Genomic DNA, 23,949 nt, shown 5'->3' with positions numbered 1-23,949 from the left:
CGTTTTCAAACATTCGCAAATGACTTCTGTGTCGCCTACGCTTCAACATTTGTACTGACAACATTTGTTGTTTAATATTAATCAGCTACAGCTCCAAATGCACACGTTTCATCTCCATTGCCATTGCTGTCAATGACCGGTGGAAAAAAAAGGAATTCGACAGGAGTCCCCCAAAACCACACAAAGACAAAGCCACACCAATCTAGTGGTATGGCGGTGAATTACTGTGGAAACGTCACTGGCTGTGACAAATTTTGTCCCCACATCATACATGAGACCAATGTTTACATTTGGAGTAAATTAGACAGGTGCTTTTTTGCTTCAATTTTTTTTTCTTTTTACAAACTCTTACTTCTTCATATTGAAGAACCCATGCGAAGAATGGGAGTTTTATGGACAATTTTTCACACATTGTAAAGTCAAAGCCTGATAAGCATCAACAAAAAAAGCATTGAGCAGACAACCAGGGCGTGAACTGGAAAATCACAGGCATGCAAGCACTATGGAAACGATGAACAGCTGGAAGAGATTGGCCAATCAACCTATGAGCAACCCAGAGCTATAAAAGCATGAAAGGAAGATGGCAGCCTGGTTTGGCTATTGACACTTGCAGTCCTGTGCAGCTGGAGACGTTGGCAAAAGATAACCAGAGAGGCAGCCGGTAAGCAGCAGAATTAAAAGATGAAATGTGCCAGCAGCAGCCATTAGCACATGGCTTGACTCTTCAGTGGAAATGTTTGGACAACTGTAGTATATTGTTTAGGGGTAATTTGGGATTTGTCCTTGACCGATCACCACTTCTGACCCAGCCTGCCTGCCTGACCCGACTACGCCAGAGTTCCAGCCCAATCAACTTGCTCAGCCTGTCCTGCTTGACCAGACTATGCCAGCACTCCATTGAGCTCAACCTGTCCTGCTTGACCCGATTACAGCAGATCTCCAGCCTGCTCAGCCTGACCTACACGACCCGACTGCACCATCTCTCTAGTTCCTGTCCGTTTTCACTGCCTGCCAACACGATGCAATAACACCTGTTCTGTTTTGCACCTGACATCAGCATTTTTTTCTGTACTAGACGGAAATATATGCATTCATAGACTGTAAAGTCATTTTCCCAAATACCGTTAAAACACAGTATATCGTTAAAAACGCAGCGCACTGCAGCTCCTCAGTTGCCTGCTCTTTACTGTGAATTCTGGTAATACAGGAATATACAGTTTTCCTGGATTAGACTACTACTGTTAAATATTTTTACATTACCAAGACTGTAAAATAAGTCTGGTAATGGCAATCCTGCTGACAGACTTTTACTGTATTTTCTCTAAATACAGGAATCAACCGTTTTTCTGGATAACGGACTATTACTGTGAAACATTTTTACATTACCAAGACTGTAAAATAACAGTAAATAAATGGCAACCCTGCTGCCAGCTCTTTACCGTTATTTTACACTGAAATTTTTTACAGTGTACATATCGAATCTGCTTCATGCCAGAGATTCCCAACCCGAGTGTTTACTACTGTTTACGGTAATTAAACTGTGAGAAATGTAGTGAACTCTGCTGGAAACTGTAGAACCAGCAAAACGTGAGCAAGACGCTCCTTAGAGAGAGGTCCTCGTCTGTATTTCACAGCAAAGTGTTGATAGTCATAAAAGCACATGTTGCTGTTTTCTTCTTGTAAACGGCCTGGTTTAGAAGGAAAGAAGCCTAAAGCATGTCGTGGCTTTATTGCCTGGCACGGCCAGACAGAGTGTTTTTCAAACACTGTGAGAATAGTCTGGGACCCACCTCCTTAACGGCCTCACGAGCCAGTACGAAATCATCCGTCCAATCAGACTTGTTTTTGTTCTTAACGAGCAACGTCACTCTTCCGCGTCGGAAGTCGTCTCAACAACACAGATGGCGAACAGGAGAGCCGAGAATATGTTCCACTCCACGGTAAAACCAGTTTTAGGTTACCAAAAACACATCGACACAAGTCATTGACAACAGTCTGTCTCACGCTAGCCATGTTAAATAAACTTCTCCGATCTCCGCTTGCGAGAGTTGTCGCTTTACCAACGTCACGTCTGCCCGCCGCTGATTGGTCCACTCCGCTGTCTGTTTGCTGTGGCCTGGTCCGCCCTGGAAATTTGATCTGCTCATTGGTCGCCAGACTCTATAGCTGGAACAGCGGTGAGTCTGGTGTACCAGGCTAGTGACTTTACACTTTTGAAACCAAATATTAGTGCATTTCATTTATTAATTAAAATGTATTTATTTTCTGCATTATTTATTTAAAATTATTTTTAGTTGCAGCCTATGAAGACATTTTTTTCATATAATCATACATTAATCATTAAAAAAATTGAATCACGATTTAGATTTTTTCCATAATTGCTCAACTCAGTTATGCACTTAAAGGTTTGCTTGATTAATTCATTGGAATGATTAACTGGAAATTAGTCGTGTTTTATCTGAAGGAAGGATCCATTTTTATTTATTTTTGTTTTTCCCTGACTAATCATTTTTTTCTGTTATATTTATTCAATCTATTTATTTATTTAGACAGACGATGTTGAGTGGTCTAAAGACAAATGTTTATTTTTTGCATACCAGGATAGGTAAGAGATTATTAAAAAGTTTACAAATTATTGAGTATGTTAATATAATTTATGTTCAAATATTGCCATTTAAATTTGCAAAGAAAATCCATACATTTATTAAGTTTTCAAAATGTTTCTTTAGTAGCTTTTAAAAACAAAGGTTTGAATTGAACGGTGTATCACCTAAAGCAGGGGTGTCCAAACTTTTTGCAAAGGGGGCCAGATTTGGCTGGTAAAAATGTGGGGGGCCGACCTTGGCTGACGTCCTTTACGTGGAACAATATATTTAAGCAAAATTTAGCAAGTGTGTCACATTTGCTTTATTATTTTTTTAATGAATAATTTCAACAATGTCGCAACTAACCTTTGCGGCGCTGTCTTTCGACTCTCGGGCTCCTGCGAAATACTACTGCTGTGAAATTAAACTAGCTTCAAGTTGCTTCAATTTCTCGCTGCGTATTTTCCCTGTAATCTTGTCGTACATGTCAGCGTGTCTTGTTTGGTAATATCGCCTCACATTGAACTCTTTAAAAACAACGACTGTCTCTTTGCAGATGAGGCAAGACACAGTTGATCCGTATTTTAGTGAAGAAATAGTCCAATTTCCACCAATCCTTGAAGCGTCGGCCGTCACAGTCAACTTTTTTTTGTTTATTGTCGCCATTTTAGAAAATTGGAAGTAGAGGGACACACGGAGTAATGTTGCTTAGCCCTTACAAACCTGCAACATCAAGCAATTATCAGAGAATCCCAAAAATAAGGTCCTAATGAAACCTTTTTTTCAAATTTGTGAAAAGAAAAGTCAAAATGAATATGTGTAGTAAGCGCTCTAATATCTATAACCCATGCTAAATCATGTTGATTAATGGAACCTGCAGATGCATGTGTTGACTTGCATCCATCATTTTTTTTTTCCGAAAAGAAATGTCAAAATTCAAAATTAGTCTGAAAATCATGAAATTTTAGGTGTATCAAATGTGATACATTTGGAAATAAAGGGTTAAAGTGCTGCTGCCTTTTCGTGGGTAAATGAGGAGCAGCATTTCGTGTGTAAGCTACTTCATATGCTGGCTGCAGTACTACTGACCAATTTATTAAGTCTGTGTCCGGGCCATATGTTATTGATTTTATGACTGAGGCTAGGAGCCGGATGAAATTTGTCCACAGGCTGCATTTGGCCCCCGGGCTGGACTTTGGACATATCTGACCTAAAGCAATACACATGAAAGTTAGTATAAGTCAATACAGATTTATTTTGCATTGCTCATTTAGCCCATTGCTCATTGATTTTTGCTCCAAATCATAACGAACTGTGTTGCCCTGAAATTGGTCAATTTGGAGGCCTGAACATGCTCGAAAACACACTAAAATTAGCACATACTGTACATGCGGCTTCGCATAAATTTCGATAATTTTGCAAGATTGCGAAAAAATCTAACAAAATGGCTCAGTGGCGCCCCCTTGAATTTTTAAAAAAGGTCTCTCCCTTTTTTTTTTTTCTACGTAGACGTAGAGCAATGAAATTTGGGGAGTCGACACATTGTGCATGACTGCTCCAAAAAAGTCAAAGAGATCCTAACTTATCAAACTTAACTTATTAAAATGGTGAGTTTTCATTCATGTGTCTGAACTGGGCAGGGTGCCAAAGTCTGCCATTTTTTTGGCAACATGCCCAATTCAGTAAATGACTAATAACTCCTTGATACAAGGTTGAATCTTCTTCATATCTGTCATGTGTGTGAAGTATCCCAGCCCACAACTCCATTGAAATATTACCCATTAGGCCTGGTGCCCCCTGTTGGGAACAGGAAACGCCCTTTTTTACTTGACAGGCACCTCCTGTAAGGGAAAAAATTCAGTTGACCTCAAACCTGCATCAGGGGAGCCTTAAGGCCAGTGTTGTTGATCTTACTTTAAAAAAGTAAGTAAATTACAATTACAAATTACTTCTACCAAAAAGTAATTGCGTTAGTAATTCAGTTACCTGACTGTAAGAGTAATTAGTTACTTGGCAAAGTAACGTGATAATTTTCATGTTTTGTTTTTTTTTTCCCTCAAAAAACAAAAAAACAAAAAACAAAAAGGAAAAAAAAAACATAGGTCACACTATGTGAAGTTTAAAAGGTTTTTGGGACAATTGGCCCTAGCCCAATTCTTTACTCTAATTTACCCTTTACCCTGAATCAACCGTTAAAAGTTGTTAAAATTGCTCCCATTATTGCATTACTTCCCTTCTGTCTACTTTTGACATGTGGAGGTTTTAAACTGTTTTATCATTTAAAGATAGATTTTGCCGATTTAGGAGTATTTTAGGTAAAAAGTTATTTAGGTTCGCTAGGAAGGTTCTCTGCAACAGAGCCTTCCTAAGAAGTCTACTGCTTTAAGATGGCGGCTGTTTACTAATGCATCTAGTTCCTATACTGTACACGTTGTTAATGCCACCGTGTTTGTCATTTCGCATCTAGTTTTATATCTATGTGACGTCTAACATATCTACCATATCATGTGGGCGTAGTTTGTAGGCTATCGGCTACAGTCAGGTATGATTGGAGCCACCTAGCATTGCGTTTAGAGCTGTCCCGACTAGTCGACATAGTCGACGTAATCGATGACGTAAATCCGTCGACGAGCACAACATCCCGTCGACGGTTAATGAAGGGTTAAAAAAATATATGCGTGGAAAGTTAGAATGTCGGATGCTCTGTTTGCAAGCGGGGAAAGCGGCACAAAGCCAAAAAAAGCGCACCAGAGGGTCCAAAACATGACTTATTTCAAAGAAACAAAGGAGAGTACGCTCTTCTGTCCTGTCTCTTCAGTGCCAAGCTTGGCTGCACGTCGGCCGTGAATAAACACCTCAAGCGCCTTCACGCAGTTTGTAATTTTTTTAATTTATTTTTTTCATTTTTTGTACACCAGAGGGTGCTGTCGCCTTACTAAATAATAATGTTTCATTGACAATGGGCCTATAAGTGCTATTAGTATTGTTCTTAATGCTAATTGAAAGCTTTATTTCATGTTATGGTTTATTTTATGGTATAGAAAATTATATAAGCTTAAAAGGTCATAAATATATACAGTATATACAGTGATTGCACTCAAGGGAGAGATTGTCAATGATAAGGTAAAGGCAATTCATATAGGCAATTCATTGATATATAAATAAGGTTTAAAAGTAAAAAGGTGAAAAGTTTTTGTTAATTTCTAATTGTGTTGCTTTATTTGTGTGCACCGTAGCCCTTACGGTGTGTTTACATCAAGGATGGAATAAAAGTTGTAAACCATCAGTTTAAGAGACCATCTTTTCAATCGGGATGCTACACTAGTTAATTCTATCAGCATTTGAACTCAATGTTTATTTGTGATTTATTATTGTTATTTACGTGTTTATTTGTACTTTAATAAATGATTTGAGTGTTCCAATATGTTTTTTGTGAATTGATAAGCGTCAACAAAAATTTCATTGCTAAATTAGTTTAAAAAAAAAAAAAAAAAATTATTATTAGATTAGTCGACTAATCGTAAAAATAGTCGGCTGACTAATCGGGAGAAAATTAGTCGTTTGGGACAGCCCTAATCGCGTTTGCTCGGCTTCGCAACTTTTTTGCCTCCTCCCCACTCCTGCTCTGCATGTCGTCTCGGTGAGTCTGTCTCCCTTAGACCTTTCTCGCGTCATTCACCCAATATAGTAACGCACGCCTATCCATTCTCAATAACGGTAACGGTGTTGCCAAGATGAGAAAAGTAATTAATTAGATTACTCACTTCTGAAAAAAATAACGCCGTTGGTAACGCCGTTATATTGTAACGCTGTTATTAACAACACTGCTTAAGGCCGAGTTATGCTTCCGCGTCAGACCTGCGCGGTCAACGAAGACCCGATTTACGACCCTGCACCGTAGCCTCTCTGGGTCCTTTTTTTCTGACTTCACGTTGTGTCAACGCGTGTGACGTGGTGGAAATGGACTATGATTGGTCCGCTCAGACTGTTGTTTCCGGTTCAGCGCGAAATCACCGCCATTCTCAAAAATTATTTTTCTACACGCAAAAATGGACCAAACCGACGAGAGTATCAACGAAGAGCAAGTACGACAACTTCTACAATGTCGTCAAGACATTATGAAGATTGCCAAATGGCAAGCAATTCGTGGGAGGAGATTGCTGAAAATACGTGGCTGGAGGTCAGCCAGCGATTGAAAAAAAAAAAATGGAAGAACCACCGAGACAAGTACAATATGTGTGTGTTCGGAATCGAATGGCCACTCGAAGCGGTGACCCAGTCGGCCAAAAACTGCCAGCTTTTTATCACTTTATGTCGTATTTTTGGTCGGCGCACTTCATCATTTATTGAGTACCAATGTTTGTTGTTGAGTCTGTGACTTAGAGTGTCACATTTCAAGTATATGAGGAATAAAGCACAGGTTTGGTGTCAAAAGAGTTGTTTTGATGTTTCATTTTCAACAAAAGACAGTTCACACACAATACATCATCACTGATTGAGAGTGCCTCGGTGCTTTTATGATAATGTTAACATCAAGGCTTCCAACGCAGTTTGGGAAATTCCATAGACACCAGAAATCTGCTTGGGCTCCCACTGGCTGTTTGTTAGAACACGGCAAACAAATCGGGCTGGAGGGCTTTGCAGACCTCGGAAAAAACGCTGGACGCAGTGCTAGACGCCAGTTTGAAGTTAGCTGCTACAGCTAACTTGTTTCCACCCGAGGCTAGAACTCTCTAGGCGGCATCAAAAGTTGGACCGACCAGCTCAAAATCGTCTTCTGCGTCGCCTACGCCTCAACATTTGTATGATCAACATTTATTCAATGTTGATGAGCTGAAGATCCACATTCAAGCGTTCCATCGTGCATTGTTTAGTTCTTTCTCCGTTAAACTAGACAAGAGGAAGTCAACAAGAATGCCCCAAAACCGTACAAACATAACGCCACACCCCTCTAGTGGCTTGGCGGTGAATTACAGAGCAACGCGTCACCTGGACGGCGAACCATCGAATGTCGAATGATGCCGTAGTCGCTGCGCCATCACCGCAACGCAGGAGTATAACTCAGGCTTAACGACATGTGTTCAGGTGCCTAATGAAAAATATTGAGGTTTGGTTGAAGCAGAGGGTTCCAAACAGGAACGTGACAATAACCAAGGCCATTTAATCTCGCTACAAATTTTACACAGCCATAACTCGGCTATTATACAACATATCTGCGCCAAACTTCCCGTGCTTGGTGAGAGTCGTACCCTGAAGGGTCCTGTACTTCTTATTTGCATCAACGCTACAGCGCCAACTACTGGCAACAGAAAGTCACTCATTTCACTTACACATGTCCAGTTCTTTTCAGGTTGTAATACTACATTTTAAGGCCCATATCCACATGTCTCTGTCTGTTGCCATGACGACCCTTTGTTCGCCATTAAAAGAATATTTTTTCAGGGACTAAGGCAGTTTATAGAGCCAATGAATGTGGCACAATTGGTCGAATTGGACCAATTAGAAGATTCATATTGGGTTTGAGTAAAAGCGTGGCCGCACAGCTCAGTAGTGGCTCCTTTTTGTAGGACCCTCTTCTATAGGGTTTTTTTCTCCTATGTGTGTAAGTGTATTTCTAATCCCCCGAAAGAGGCAAATTTTGAGCATGTTAGGTTGTCATGAGATGATAAGAGGGGACGATCCGCCACCACCCTGGCCTGCGTGCTTTCCAAGCTTGTGTAACGTCTGAGTTGCGCCTAATTTCGAGGGCCTGTTCAGTCCTGCTTGCAGGCCAAGTTTTTTGTTGTTGTTTTTTTTTGGGGGGGGGGGGGGTGCTGCGAGCTACCCACACTAGCGTTGCGATTGGCGTAATGAGCACCCCTGATCTAACCTATCAGTTATTTAGGTTCATACTCCGTTCACCCAATCTCTTTGGTCTTATTAATGTCCCGTCCCCAGAAAAAAGTTGTACATGCAGGTTATGCTGTTATCTTGTCCCTATCAATGTTGATACCAAACCTACGCCCTCGATAAAAAGCTTTTCAAATAAGTCCTAGACTGGTTACCTTGATTCTCTGCTGTATGTGGCTGGAGTCCTTAGAAACATACAAACACTGAATTCTGACCATTAGATTATATGTGCTTTCATCGGGATTAATATGTGTTATATTATTTTGAAAGAGCACTTTGAATTTTTGATGCATTTTGATTTATTGCATGGGATTGTGACATGTGATGAGTGCTTCAGTTATTAAGCTTTTTTAATGCTGTGATGAAGCGATAAAGCTCCAGAGTGAAAAGCCATGTTTTATTTGCTGTCCTTATTGGGTGGATTAGGAAGTTTATCACCAGACAGGATGGCCAACAAGGAACAAAGCACAACAGGTTATGGAATTTTCGACCAATCCTAATAACCCTCTGTTTCAGTATTAAAATTGGACCAACGAATTGGCCACATGCTACAGCTGAGATTAAGAAAAAAAAAAAAATTAATGAAACGGCTTCACCGGCCCAAAAATGTGTGTCGGCCCATCAGGAAGTGCCTGGTACGCCCGATGGCCAGTCCACCTCTGCTTGTATCTGTTCTATGGCCCAAAGAAATTCAAATCCTAAATTATGACCCATGAGGATCTGCAGTTAACTTTTCAGATTGAAATTAATATTGCATTCTGCTGACGAAGGCTTCTCTTTTCCTTCCACCTGTGTTTGAAGCTGACCTCTTGGGGACAATTTCGTTATGATGGAAATGATTTCATCTTGTTTCCTCCAGCAGGTTTTGGGAGTGTGGGCTTTTCCTTACAGTCACTCTATTAATTGGAAGATCTTAGTGTTGGCAGCTTTGTCCAAAATGTTCTTTTCTTCTGACAAGTCACATGTCGCTCAAATAATATTGAGGACGATGGTCTTCGTGTTTCTACTGAAAAAAAGGGGGGGAAATGCTGTTTTGTTGCCATTTTAAGTCCAAAATGGTAGAATATATACATGGTTGATATTTGACTGAGTTTCCTATAATTGACAGTTATTCTACAGTCCAATTTGGTAAAGTATGTAAAATAGGTAATAGGCCAAACTGATGCATTAAGTGCATTAATAAATATAATGCAGAGATATCACTACTTCATTATTACAAGAGGACATTCATTCATTGTGAGCTTCAGGTTGTAACTATTGCACAGTTGCCATGGAAACTGGATGACATAAATAGGCTATCTATGGTAAAGGAGAGATAGGAGTAGAAGAAACTATAGAGTGGACAAAATTTAGGTTATCATATCTTGTCTGCCAGTCGATAAATTGCACTGTGTCATAGTCACATCAATCATGACATCGCATGGAACCACTGGTTGGTCTTTAATTGGCAATTACTTAGTTCGGGAAAATATAACTACAGTAGATTCCTAGATTCTGTCAGTCAGTTTTCCTGCATCATTGTATACAATATATAGTGAGTAGGATAAGTGAGAATCATAAGGGAAGAAAGTAAAGCTGAAACGAGGGAACGGTTATGATGAAAAATAAAAGCAGACAAGCCTACATGAAGAGATGACCAAAAAGAATGATGACACATGACACTACTAGTATTGCGATGTCAATGTTGTTTACATGCAAGTTCATACACTGATTTGACAAACGATATCGACCGCCATAGTCAGACTAACTGTCTCTGATCAGTGTTGCCAGATTGGGTGGATTTCTGCCATAAGTGGAGTTTCACTTTGCACCTCTTTTAACGCACCACATAAATTACACTCCGGGGGGTGGGGGTTCGCTTCGGCGAGGAGCGGTGGGATTTGCGGCAAGGGAAGAACTTCCATGCGGCAATTCCACTGCCCTCAGCTGGGCTCTCCTATTTTAATGCATGCACTGCACTACCCTTCCCACAAAATCCCATCGGTAATGGCTGCCAGTTGGGGGACCTGACAGCCACAGTAACAGGGTGGTAGATGGGTCCCACACTTTTTATCTATGGCGTAGCTACCGAGGCGTGGCCCCATTTTCGCCTGGCTGCTGGTTGTGGAGCTGGGTGGACATCAGAGCTCCGGTCCCGCGGCAGCTTGTCTGCACTCTCCTGCTTCCGCCTTCCCCTCTCTTTTCTGCCCGGGTGTCCTCCTTAGGCTCCAGCGCGGGTCGCTGGCTGGGTGCTGCCCCCGTGCAGCATTTTCACTTGTCTGCAGGATTATTAAATGTCTGATGGCATACAAGCATGACTGGGTGCAATCAGACACACTCAAGTAGAGAAACTATCGGTTTAATCATTTATTTCAGAACTTTTGCAACACAACACAGATACTGTTCACCGCAGCTGACCACACTCGACACTCACAGATGCGTTCAGGAGCAGCATGCAAAACACAGTTGACACATTAGAACCCAATTCGTAACATTAGTATTATTTTGATTTGTATTAATAATTTATTTGTTTTGCTATTTATAATTGCTATTTTTAAGTGCAGTATTTATTAAGGATTTGGCATAGGTGTTTGGGCTGTGGAACGAATTCATCAACTTATAATGTATTCTTATGGGAAAATCCTGCTCGACATGCGACCATTTCGACATACAAACCAGGTCCTGTAGAGATACCACTGTATTTTGGTTTGATTATATATAGTTTAAACATACTCGAAGTTTAAGGGGGGGCATGTCCCCCCTGGTGGCTAAAAAGTGTCTTTGCATATAATTGACTTTCCTACATTTGATAGATTTAAAATGAAGAGTTTTCCGGTAAAATATTGTCTATAAAAGTTGTAAAGCAACAAAACAACAAAAGTTAATGAAATGAACAAAAAATGTTTTTCTATAATGAGTCAAAATTATTTTTCGAACAGACCATGTGACTAGCACTTTAGACGGTCATTTGCGTTGCCAAAACCACCTGAGGACCGAATAGTCAAGATATACGTATTTTTTTTTTCAAACCTAAGCTTTAAAAAGCGGCAACAGCCACTGAGTAAGAACCAAGTGTTTTCTGCCCAATTTTTCTCCCTTATAATATTTTGCTCCCAAAGCTGTTGTGGCGGTGAATAAGCACTCTTTTACAATCATTTGGACTCTCAATGTTATCCACAGGTGCTAAATAAGCAAGTAACATCATAAACATACATGTTCAACACGAATATGGCGTGAATTAATGCTTAACGACACAGCAAAGACATAAACAGTGAGAGAGCGTTGTGCAGTTGTTCTTTGCAGCTAACATGGCAGGATGTGTCTGAGGAGAACTTTTCGACATGTGATCATTCAAGTTTGTAGTGTTTACTTTGTAACCGCTGTATTCGCGGCCATTTATAACACAAAGTTGCCATTTCTGATGGAGTGTAAAATTTGACAGATTTGACAGAACATCACTCTTTAACTGTGTAAACCGAAAGAACAAGAGTGGAGGAGGTGTCGCTTTGTATGTGGATAAAAATCTGAACTACAAAGTTGTAGAAAGTATGACAACTGTGGTTGATAACCTGTTGGAATGTATAACAATTGAATTAGATGATGAAAAAAGCAAAAATGTCATAATCAGCTTTATATACAGTATAGAGCACCTGGCTCTAGTATTGAAGCATTCAGGGACTGGATAGGAGAAATGTTTTCAAAAGCTATTCAGAAAATTGTGTTCATTTGTGGGTATTTCAATATTGATTTGCTCAATCCAAACAAGCACCAAGCGGTTGATGAATTTATCAATACCATGTACAGTTTGTGTTTGTATCCAAAAATCACCAGACCGAGCCGAATCACAACCAACAGTGCTACTTTAATAGATAATATATTCTCCAATGACATTGAAAGTAATACAGTAAGCGGACTGTTAATTAATGATATTAGTGACCACCTACCAGTTTTTACAGTTTATAACGGCACCCAGTTTAGAAATTTGCCAGAGCAGAATGTCAAATACTGGCGAGTGAGGACAGAGGAAACTCTGAACTCATTTAAAAAGGATTTACTGGAACAAAACTGGGAAAATGTATGCAATGGAAGTGACATAGACTGTGTATATGAAAGATTTTTGAATATATTCACATCATTATAGATAAAAACTGTCCATTACTACAGTACAGCAGAAAACAAAAGCACAAAGATCGACCATGGTTCACGTAAGGATTACAGAAACGCATGCAAGACGAAGAATACACTGTATAGAGAATTCATAAAAGAAAGAACTACAGAGGCAGAAAATAAATACAAAAAAATATAAAAATAAACTGACTAATATCATACGGGTGTGTAGGAAAGAATATTATAGTAAACTTTTGTATAACAACAAAAACAATATTAAAGGAATATGGGGTATATTGAATGGAATAATTAAAAACGGTGCCAAACAACAGAGTTATCCTCAATACTTTGTGGATAATGATATGAAGAATAATAATATGGATGACATTGTCAGCAGCTTCAACACGCTCTTTGTACATATTGGACATAATCTGGCAAAAAAATTCCAAATGTAAGTTTATCTGATGAGTGGAATGACAACCTCATCAAAAGGAATCCCAGCTCAATGTTCCTTACAGCAGTTGTAGAAGAAGAAATAATCAGTACTGTAAATAATTGTAAATGCAAAACACCCACTGACTTAAATGACATTGACATGACAGCTGTGAAAAAGGTCATTGAGGGGATTTCAAAACCACTAACATACATCTGTAATTTATCATTTCAAACGGGTACATTTCCAAACAAAATGAAAATAGCTAAAGTAGTGCCATTACACAAGACTGGGAATAGACACCACTTCACAAATTGCAGGCCTGTTTCTCTACTTCCGCAATTTTCCAAAATTCTGGAAAAATTATTCAGCAAAAGATTAGATCATTTCATCAGTAAATATAACTTACTTTTTGATGGTCAGTATGGATTTATTTATTTATTTATTTATTTATTTATTTATTTTCTTTTTCAACGGGGATCAGAAGCAAGTGGGGCAATCCACATTAAGGAGGCAATCCGCAGTAGATGTGCCCATGATTCATTCATCAAATCCCCCGTAATTTTTATTTTGTATAACAAACAAAACAGAACAACCAACCCGAGAAAAAAAAAACAAAAAAAACAACAAAAAACAAAACAAAAGACATGACGAAACCCACACCCCCATCCCCCAAGACCCCCGGCACAAATCTCCTAAAACATGTATTATTGTTATTGTTCCCCATTGAAGGGGAAAAGTACAAAGGCTACATAATAAAAGTGTACACATCTATTATGAGGGTTTTCAGGCATATTTCAAAAATCTACATCAAGATGATAATCTGTGCTCCTAACGTATAACAAAAACGGGTTCCAAATGTTCTCAAAGGACCCAGATGATCCACCGAGTGTCAGTCTAATTTTCTCTAATTTGAGAAAGTACAGCATCTCTTTGATCCAATAGCCTTGCGTAGGCGGTACTGAAGATTTCCATCGCAAGAGGATTAGCCTCCTGGCCAAAAAGGTGGAAAAGGCAATGAGGTCCCTTTTCAGAAGTGGTAGAGAACGTGCGGATGGAGCTACACCAAACAAAGCAGTCAAGGGATTTGCAACAATATCTAGCTCAGTGACTTTGGATAGAACCGAAAAGATGTCAGACCAATATGAAGTTAATGAAGTGCATGACCAGAACATGTGAACATAATCGGCTGGAGCCTGCTTACAACGATCGCAAGTGGATGAGACTGTGTCAAATAATTTGGCCAGCCAAGCTTTAGTATAATGGGCCCTATGTAGAATCCTGCACTGAGTAAAATTATGTTTTGCACAAATTGAGGATCTGTGTGTCCTATGTAAGACTTCTCTCCAGACCTCCTCAGATATATTCATTCCCAAACTCGACTCCCAGACCGCCTTCAGGGTGTTTAAGGTGCAGTCTGAACTGATTTTATAAATGTTGGAATAGACTGTCGTTATTGCACCCTTTAATGATGGCAAAGGTGTTAAAAAGGTGTCTAAGGCAGAGGCGGCAGGGAGAGTTGGGAAGTTTGGCCAAAGTGAGCGGACATAACTGCGAATTTGAAGATATCTAAAAAAATGGCCATTGGGCAATGAATACTTTCCAACTAGCTGTTGAAATGAAGCAAACGTTGAATCCAGATATAAATCCTTAAGTGTTTCTATGCCCAGCCTAGACCATGTAGTGAATGTATTATCCAAGAGAGGGGGGGGAAGGCATGGTTAGGCGAAATTGGAGCCTGGCAGGAAAACGCCTGTAGCCCAAAGTATCCCCTGAATTGGTTCCAAATTCTGAGACACGAGAATACCACAGAATTTTGTAAATATGGAGAGGTGGATGACAGAAGTGGTGAAAACACTAAGGATTTTAATGTCACCGGTTTAACAGAGTTGTTTTCGACAGCGAGCCACAATGGGGTGTTATCAGTGCTCTCACCGCGGAGCCAGTATGTCAGGTTTTTAATGTTCGCTGCCCAAAAATAGTACAATATGTTAGGGAGAGCCATTCCACCCAGTTCCTTGGGTCTCTGTAATGTTTGATAGCGCAGCCTGGATTTCTTTTTATTCCATATAAAATCTATGATAAGGCTGTCCACAGATTTGAAGAAAGAAAGAGGGAGAAAAATCGGAATACACTGGAACAAATAAAGAAAACGGGGTAGAATGTTCATTTTAACTGCGTTTATTCGAGCCGGAATGGAGAGATTAAGCAAGGACCATCTTTGAAAGTCCTGTTTAAGCTGCACAAGCAGCGAGTTAAAATTCATCTTTCGAAGGTTACTCCATGTGTCAGCCACATAGACTCTGAGATAGACAAACCCTGATTTTGATATCTTAAATGGGAAGTTTTCTAATGGATATGCTTTGGCAAGCTGATTTACAGGAAATATTTCGCTCTTCCCCAAATTCAATTTATACCCAGAGATTTCACTAAAATCACTTAAAACAGTGAGAGCTGCAGGGATGGAACGAGACAAATCCGACAGAAATAACAGAAGATCATCTGCATAAAGTCCGACTTTCAGCTCCACACCATGTCGCACTATACCACGAAAGTCAGGGTGACATTTCAGCGCGGCCGAAAGAGGTTCCATAGCCACCGCGAACAACAGCGGGCTCAAGGGACAGCCCTGCCTGGTAGACCGAAATAAGTGAAAATATTCGGAATTTGTGTTATTGGTTCTAACTGATGCTTGTGGAGACGAGTACAGAAGCCTAATCCATGATACAAATTTCGGTCCAAACTCAAATTTCCCCAGACAAAAAAATAAGTAATCCCATTCCACTCGGTCAAAGGCCTTCTCAGCATCTAAGGCCAACAAAGCCTCCGACCGAGCTTCCATTGAATGGTTGTACACAACATTAAAAACCCTTCTAAGGTTGAAAAAGGAGTGTCTCTCACGAATAAAACCAGTCTGGTCTTGAGAAATAATCAGTGGGAGGACACCCTCTAGGCGAAGAGCCAATAATTTAGACAGAATTTTAAAATCTACATTCAACAGACTAAGAGGGCGATAAGAACGGCATTTTAATGGGTCTTTGCCCTTCTTAAGAATCAGGGAGATACATGCCTGGTTTAATGTTTGGGGGAGTACACCAAGCTCAAAGGCCTCCGTAAACACCTCTAACAGATATGGAGCCAATGGCTTCCAAAACGTTTTATAAAATTCACTCGGAAAACCATCTAAACCCGGGCTTCTGCCGCTCTGTAACGATTTCACTGCCCTTTCCAGTTCGGGGCCGGTAATAGGGCGTTCCAGCTCCTCTCTCAAGGTATAATTCAGGACGGAAAGCGGTATTTTGCTGAAAAACTGTTCAAATTGTTCAGGCCCAAAGGAGTGATCCGATGTATACAGTGATTTATAAAACTCAAAAAATGTATTGTTTATTTCTAAGGGATCTGACGTAGTTCCCGAGTCAGTCTCGACTCGTGAAATTAGCTGAGAGGATGACCTTTGACGTAACTGGTGAGCTAAAAGCTTATTAGCTTTATCCCCCGTTCATAAAATTTAGACCTTGATAGCAGTAAGAGCCTAATAGTTTGTTGAGAAGAAATGGAATCGTATTCCGCTTGAAGAGCCATCCGCTCTCTGTAAGTCTCAGGCAGTTTGGAAACCGCATACTGAGCATCCAACGCTGCTATATTCTGAGAAAGATTTGTTAACTTTGTTATGGTTGTATGGATTTAGGGCAAACAGTTCAACATCACTAGCCCTAATAGAATCAGTTGAGGAGATCACTAACGTTCTTGACCACAAATTACATTCAGTTGGAATATTCATAGATCTACAGAAAGCATTTGACACTATTAACAATGACATTTTAATTAATAAACTTCAAGATTATGGGATCGGGGGGTGGTACTACACTGGGTGAAGAGTTATTTAAGTAACAGAAAACAATTTGTGAAGTTGGGTGACTATGCATCATCATGCTTGGACGATGCTTGTGGCGTCCCTCAGGGTTCAGTGTTAGGTCCAAAACTGTTTATTCTTTACATAAATGACATATACAAAGTTTCAAGCAAACTAAAATAGTTTTATTTGCAGATGACACTAGTATCTTTTGCTCTGGGGGGGACTTACATGAACTCCTGGGGAAGGATTCTGATGAGATTTGTAAACTGAAAGCATGGTTGGATAGAAACAAATTATCATTAAACTTAAGTAAAACTAAATTTATGTTATTTAGCAGCCACAATAAATATAGTCAAGTACAGATACAGATAGACGGGGTGAATATTTAAAGGGTCCATGAAAATAAGTTTCTTGGCGTTGTAATTGATGACAAGTTTAACTGGAAAGCTCACATAAAGCATATACAAAGTAAATTAGCAAGAAGCATTTTAGTTCTGAATAAAGCAAAGCATATTCATGATAATAAACCACTCCACATTCTTTACTGCTCTTTAATCCTGCCATATTTACACTACTGTGCAGAGGTCTGGGGTAATACTTATAAATGTACAATAAATTCACTATCTATTTAGCAAAAAAGAGCCATTAGAATAATACATAATGCTGGTTATAGGGATCATATTAATATATTATTTTTTAAAATCCAGAACTTTAAAACTCACGGACTTGGTTCATTTTCAAACAGCTCAGCTCATGTATAAGGTTATCCATATGTTACTTCCTGGCAATATACAGAAGTGGTTTTCTAACAGAGAAGGTCATTACAGTTTGAGAGGGGAGGTTCACTTACAGCATCAGAGAGTACGGACTACATTAAAAAGCTTTTGTGTTTTCATTTGTGGAGTAAGGCTGTGGAAAAAGTTAGATGAGGGGCTCAAGCAATGTCCAAGCATGACCCAGTTTAGGAAGTGGTACATACAAATGGTTTTCACAGGGTATAGGGAAGAGGAAGGGTTTTAATATAGGGGTTTTTCACATATCTGTTATTGGCTGGTACTTTTTATTTCATTTTATTTTTATTTTGTCTTGCATCTTATGTATATGGTTGCATTATTTCTTTGTTGATATGAGGCCTAATTAGATAGGGCGGACTGATATTATTGAGGAATAGAAACGGAGTGTAGGTTTTAATAAGCAAATGCTTCATCCTACTCCTTTTTGGATAATATATATATTATTATTATTGTCTTAAATATTGTTGATGTTATCTCAAGTATTATAATTGGTTTGTCTCATTTTTTTGTTTTGTTTTTGTTTGTTTGTTTACTTTTATTTTCTCATGTCCAAAATAAAGCATTCCAAAAAAAAAAAAAAAAAAAAAAAAATCTAAAATGCTCCTAAATCGGCAAAATCTTCACTTAAATCTATCTTTAAATATTCAAATAATTTTAAAACTTACACATGTCAAAAGTACAAAGAAGGGAACTAATGCAATAATGGGAGCAATTTTAACAACTTTTAATGCTTGATTCACAGCATTAAATGACTTCCACACATAGCAAAGGTTACTATCTCGTTATCGCAATATCCGCAATACCCCTGTGTCTAGTTAAGTTTAGGGTAAAGAATTGGGCTGGGGCCAATTGGCCCAAAAACCCTTTAAACTTCACAGTTTTTTTTTTTTTTTTTTTTAAGAAAAAACAAAACAAAACATGAAAATTATCACCAGTTACTTTGCCAAGTAACTAATTACTCTTACATTCAGGTAACGGAGTTACTAACGCAATTACTTTTTGGGAGAATTAATTTGTAACTGTAATTAATTACTTTTTTAAAGTAAAATTAACAACACTGCTCGCCAGTGCCCCACTGTGCCCCAAGATTGTATTAGGTCTAGTGACGCCCCTGACTGTCAGACTTTAAAATGTTTACATATCTGACATTTTGCCGGAAAGCTTCTCCGTGACATGCCATTATGTTTGTGATTTCTTAACACCCAGCCAACTCCGCTGAAAACAAAGCTCCTCCCAGATGACAGCGACTCTTACGGACGAGTCTAAACCGAGGCTTTCGTTTATTTTTTAAATTTGTTTGCAGGGGTGAAAGTGGGCCAGAACGGTCAGGAACGCAGTTCCGGTATAAGATTCAGGGCCAGAACGCAGTTCCGGTATAAGATTCAGGGCCGGAATGCTGTACTGGTACACGGTGCTTTGATTCCGAAAATATGACGGCAACTGTAAAAACGCTATGTAAAAAAAAAAAAAAAATGCTAAGCTGCCACGTATGCATTTCATCTCCAAGAAGAAAACAATATACCAACATTAGATTTACATACACAAGTGTTAACAACAAGCATAATAAAGTGCTTGTGTAGCGTAATCTGTTTCTGCCAATATTTATTATTGATTTTATTTCACGGACGGCAATGTGCATGTTTTCTGGAACAGGGAAAAAAAAAAGTTGTTGAATTGATGCAACAAAAAAAAGGGCAATGCAACATAAAATGGATCAAATCTTAAAGAGCAAGAAAAGAATTGAGGATGCTTAGTTATCATATTTAGTTTTATTTGCTCTGATGGGCAGGTTCAGAACATCTTAGCTGTCAATGTACACCAGTGCTTCTCAATTATTTTTTATTACGCCCCCCCCAAGAAAGACGTAAATGCTTCGCGCCCCCCCCAAACTCTCTGCCACCACTATCAATTTTTTTGTCCATAAAAATATTATAAGTACGCCTCTGCCAAACATTGTCTTGTTTTCTATTAAAGAAAAAAAAAACATAGATCAACTTATAATAAAGTATAACTTCATTAACATTGTTTTGTTTGTACCAGAAAAGACAACGTGCATCAATTTGCCTAATTAAAAAAAAAGTCACGTCCAAACTGTAAAAATACACTCGAGGTACATTTTTGACCATTTGATACAGAAAAATAAAATGTAATAAAATCAGTAAATAATAACAAATTCAAAAAGATTAGAAACATTAACTCATGAGGACAGTATGCCAAAAATTTGACCGAAAAAACAAAACTGAATAGAAGAAGAAGAAAAAAAAAGAAGAGTGTCTTTGGACAGAAGGACAATTTTTATTTTTGCTGCTCACAGAATTACTACCTTTGCAATGATGTGGGGTTATTTTGCACTGAGCATACCAATAGTGCTTACTGGTTTACTGATATAACACTGACAAAGCGGGACGATTGTTGGCAATATTCGGCACGTTTTCACTGAAAAACAATCACGCGGCTTATCAATGAGATTGGGGTCTAATGTCTTTAACTGGCGTCTCAATTGATTTGGCTTCCGGCTGTCCGCTATAATCATTTTTAGACACAGTAAACAGTGGTCTTTCCTCATCTCCCACTGTATTAAAAGTCAAAGCCAAAAGGCAAACGGCCCGAAAAAAGCGCATTCTCGGCGGCCGAGGGAGAACCGTAGGTGAGGGCTGTCGTCGTGACGATCCCAAGCCGAAAATGGCACTTCTCGGGTGGACAGGTGTGAACCGGAGAAGACAGTGGGCCGCTGCGTGAGTCCGGCCGGAAAACGGCTTTCGAAAACGACACACAGCTTTTCATATCTCTTTTCTGTGTGCTCTTGCTTAGTTCAAAAATAATGTGCGCACTCTAAAAATGAGAGCGCCACTGCCACCCACCGAGTGGATGTGCAATTACACTTTACTCTAGTACGACCAAAAAAAAAAAAAAAAAAAAAAAAAAAAGGTCACATGCGCCACCCCTGGCATCGCTCTGCGCTCCCATGGGGGGGCGCGCCCCACTATTTGAGAAGTACTGCTGTAGTACGAAAAAAAAAAAAAAAACATGTTCCCCGAGGTCACATGCGCCACCCCTGGCATCGCTCTGCGCCCCTGTTGGGGGGGGCGCGCCCCACTATTTGAGAAGTACTGATGTACACTTTGGACTTATATTTGTTCATTTATGTTAGGCGATTTATTAATTTCCTTATGATTTAAAAAAAAGAGTCATTGTTGCGTGATCTTCAAATAATATTCCATTTCACTCTGCATGTCATTTGTACTTATTTTTCTGAATGCATGTTGCTTATATCTTATTCCAAACAAAAACTAAATGTTTACATTAACTTCAATTTTAATATACATCCTATGTTCTTAAGAAATTAAAATTGAGATTTGGCATTTAGTATGGGAGGAAATGAGGAAAAATAAAAATTAGGAGATGGGGGTTGGGGTTATTGCTGTTTTTGTTAACTTTAATTTTACAAATCATTGAAAAAAAAAAAAAAATTTGAATGAAAATCAGTTTTTGTATGTGTCATAGAAATAACTTTGCCAAAACAGTTTTCTTTGCATTTCAGTAGTTTTAGAAGGTTTGACACCCCCCCCCCCCCCAATAAATAAATAAATAAATAAATATATAAATAAAGAAATATATCTATATATACAATTTCTGGCTCCGTGGCGACCTTCACGTCAGGGAGTTCCGGCAAGAAATTCTAGCCACTTTCACCTCTGTTTATTTGATTCCACAAACGGACAGTATTCAGTCTGTAGTAACGCCAAGGAGCGGCGCGCTGGCAATGTTGTGAATGAACAAACCGAGTGACGTCGCCGGACTAGCGTCAACAATGCAGCGGTGGAGAGTAGGCGTTCCAGTCGAGTGTAACAAACAGCGGGAGACGGGGCTGCACTCCCTAGCAGTGTTGCTACAACCGCCTACTATTTACTCGTACTCCTCGAAGCAACAACAAGGAGAAAATTCACAGACATCATTTTTTGTCGATGGGACGAATAGAATCGATTATGCCTCTGAACAAGTAGCAAAATCGCTGCCGAAGGAGGCGACCGAGCAAGGCATCATGTGAAAGAACTTGTACGGGAAACGGACTATTTGATCGAGAAGGAAAGGAAGAAACGGTGAGTGCACTTTTCAAGCGTCTTGTCGCACATCGACCATCATATCGCTAGATCAGTTTATTGTCTGTCACGATGACTTCTGGGGCGGATAGTTGCAAACAATTCATGGGCATTATGAATGGCCGCGTTAAAAGTAATCGGTGAAAAACAACATCTATGCATGGGCTGCGGTGAAAGCTTGAAACCTGTGACATTATGGAAGGGTTTAAAATGTCAATCTTGAACGATGGTTCAGGAATTTAATACAACAGAACCACATCCTGTTGTGTCTTGACTCAGCACGGCGTGCGCGCGCCCGCGCGTGTGTTTATCGAGGGAAACATTTAAGAAAGAAAACGGATACCCCTCCTCCTCCCCCGCCCCCACCACCATGAAGCGAACACACCCCAGTCTAATCTAATCGTATTTACACATTCAAAAGGGACGCCAATCAGTATTCCACGTTGTGAATGAATGCGAGTAGTAGTAGATGATTCACAAGTGATATGATTTTTTTTTCTAAATCATCATCATGTACTTGGGTAATTTGTCACGTCACGTCATTGCACTTCGTTTTGTTCTAAAACATGGTTTGGTGTCTAGCCAAGTGCATTATATACATCGACCAGTTACGTCTTTTTTAATTTGAAAAGTATAATTTCATGTTTTTAATGTAATAATCGAGATTTGTTCACTGAGACGGCTGCGCCTTGTGTTGCACCGGTCTGCAGCAGTGGCTTAGTCAGCCCCTTTTTATTGCGGGGGTCCCTGATTAGCAGGGTGATTCTGCTGTCACTGCACTCTTGTATAGTTGTGACACAGTCACATAAATGGATGTCTATTATAGGGATATAGGTACCAGTATTATATGACCATTTATTAGATTTCAACACAAAAAGGATGAATGCAATTTTTTGTCCATGCCTTCTTACACCCTTCTCTGCATACTGGGCCTCAATCGATTATTGAAGAATTTCTGGGTTTATTTATATATTGGCTGAGTTGTACAATTGACGCGTGGTTGGGGAATTTACAATCGAGGCAATGGAATTATTACGTTCTCTGATGAATGGGAAGGGACCGTATACTATATATAGCATGATCAACAATTAATCTAGATCGATAGCTTCCACACCCTCTCATGTGTATGAAATAAACTTTCAATGTGAAAATATATTTTGATTGTGTCGCATACAAGCATTAAAGGTGCTATGAAATGGATATCATGTCAAAAAATGAAAATGACTGTGCTAATGTAATTTTACATGCAGAAAATGAATTTGGCACTCAAATCTGGCTGTTCTTTTTACCATTTTATGGAAATTCCACCCAAAACAATGCATCAGGGGATGCGCAATTTTTTCCATCAATTTCTGGCTTTGACGTCACAACCACAGTTGTGTAAAGTAGCCAAAAATTTCAGTAAGTAAGAGTAATGTTACTTCAAAATAATATTCCTCAAGAAAAATTAAACGTAGTCATCCCAAAAATGTCCTCAAGTACAAGTAAATAAGTATCCAGTGAAAAGAATATTCAAGTAATGAGTAACATTGTGAGTAACTGCTTATTTTTGTTTTTTGTTTGTATTTTTTGTTTTTGGTTTTTTTTGTAATCAAAGGTATTTTTTTCTTTCAGCACAAACTTATCTACAGTGGGGAGAACAAGTATCAAATGGGTTTTCCCATTGGCAGTGTATCAAATACTTTTCTCCCCACTGTACATGAACTTTTGTTATGACGATACAGTACAGTAACTCATTACATGACCACATTAAACCAAAGAAATGCAAAAAAATAATCCGATGAGAGAGAAAAAAGAAATGATTGTCCAAAGAGTATGAGTGCCCTCCAGTGGAGGAAATAGTTCTAAGTTTGAATAGTGCATACAGTAGTTCCTTCAGAGTTACTATTATGAAATTAATTGATTGATTGATTGACTGACTGACTGGATTTATTTCAAAAACATGAGTCACATTATGGATATACAAGAATCCAAACAAATCATAGGACTCGAAAAGGAGTAGGAAGAAGTAAAAAAAACGTATATGGATCCTACCCCTTTGTCCGCTACATAATCATAAGCATGAATCAGACAAAACATGAAATGAAATTAAATTAAAAGGATCATATCTCGCGGTCAATTGGTGCCAAATAAAAACTGGGAGAGAGGTTTAAATCCGCACTTTCTCGTCATGTTGAGGGCAGCGCTCTATGTCAAATACTTCATT

The 23,949-nt window shown here is 39.1% G+C and overlaps 1 protein-coding gene across 1 annotated transcript in view; it reads left to right on the top strand.

The window, feature by feature from the left end:
- Positions 1-21,462: 21,462 nt before the first annotated feature.
- Positions 21,463-23,949, top strand: part of bach2b (BTB and CNC homology 1, basic leucine zipper transcription factor 2b) — a 69,669-nt gene continuing 67,182 nt past the window's right edge. The window contains exon 1 of the mRNA XM_057822849.1: positions 21,463-21,743. The gene's annotated coding sequence lies outside the window, so the exon portion shown is untranslated. The remainder of the gene's footprint in view (positions 21,744-23,949) is intronic.

Source organism: Corythoichthys intestinalis, chromosome 19 (assembly GCF_030265065.1).
Source record: "Corythoichthys intestinalis isolate RoL2023-P3 chromosome 19, ASM3026506v1, whole genome shotgun sequence".
NCBI lineage: Eukaryota > Metazoa > Chordata > Actinopteri > Syngnathiformes > Syngnathidae > Corythoichthys > Corythoichthys intestinalis.
Note: the sequence above shows the minus strand (reverse complement) of the source record. Positions and strands in the feature narration are given on the sequence as shown.